Below are 960 nucleotides of genomic sequence, written 5' to 3'. Positions count from 1 at the left end.
TACCCGTGGGATCCCACGGTACTTTTTGTTATCCTACCTAGGGGTCCACACTCGCTCTTGGTACTGCGTACCGGACTACGTCTAAATACAACATGTATACGGATTGGTGAGGCTACGACCGGCGACGTCCCGGCTCTACCAAACATCTGGCATGTTTGTGAATCCGATCCACACATGTCCCCATTCTCGTCGTTTGGAAGGTTGAATGACGATATCTCGGAACATGGCAGCTACTGGCGACTCGATCGACGCTCGACCTGTGGTTGAACTCTTTAGGGTGAGAAAGGGAAACCCCTCTGAGATGGAATCTGAGGTTCCGATCTGATGTTACCGTTCTTCCCGCCAGCTTAACGCTTTGCTTCTGATATCCCCAATTCACCGGAATATCGGCCGGATGCGTGGACTACTCCCCCTTCGAGGCTCATCCTCTTTTCTCCAGGGCTGATTTTCATTATTTCTTACCCCTTTATCAGTCGAATCACGTCCTGGAGAGGCCTCGCCACATTTTACCACTTCCCTGGCTGGAAGAGAAGGTAGGCAGGAATCGGATGCAGGAATCCTACAAACCGTTTACATTCATTTGGTTATTTTTGGGCTGGGTGGGAAAACTCCGAAGCTGGGCTTTGGAGTGCTTTTTATTTTGATATACCTCCTGTTAATTTTGTTTGTTAGTGATTCCCACCCAGCCACATAGTCGATATAGTATCTAGTATATTGTTGTTCGATAACTAGTTTAGTTGACCCCCCTTGTTTGAAATATAATATTTTGGACGGGATTTACTGTGCTCTTCATGAACTCATCGTGAAACTGTGATTTGTTTCGTGACTATGTAGGCCGTATCCTCAACTGGGGAAAGGTTAACGCCTGTTGACGCCCGTCTCAGTTCGAGTTATTCATCCAACTCAGCCCCAATTTTCTCGAGCTTGGAATGATAGATAATTGCGTTGAAGAGTGAAGCG

Source organism: Histoplasma capsulatum, assembly GCF_000150115.1.
Source record: "Histoplasma capsulatum G186AR genomic scaffold supercont2.10, whole genome shotgun sequence".
Classification (NCBI taxonomy): Eukaryota; Fungi; Ascomycota; class Eurotiomycetes; order Onygenales; family Ajellomycetaceae; genus Histoplasma; species Histoplasma capsulatum.
Note: the sequence above shows the minus strand (reverse complement) of the source record.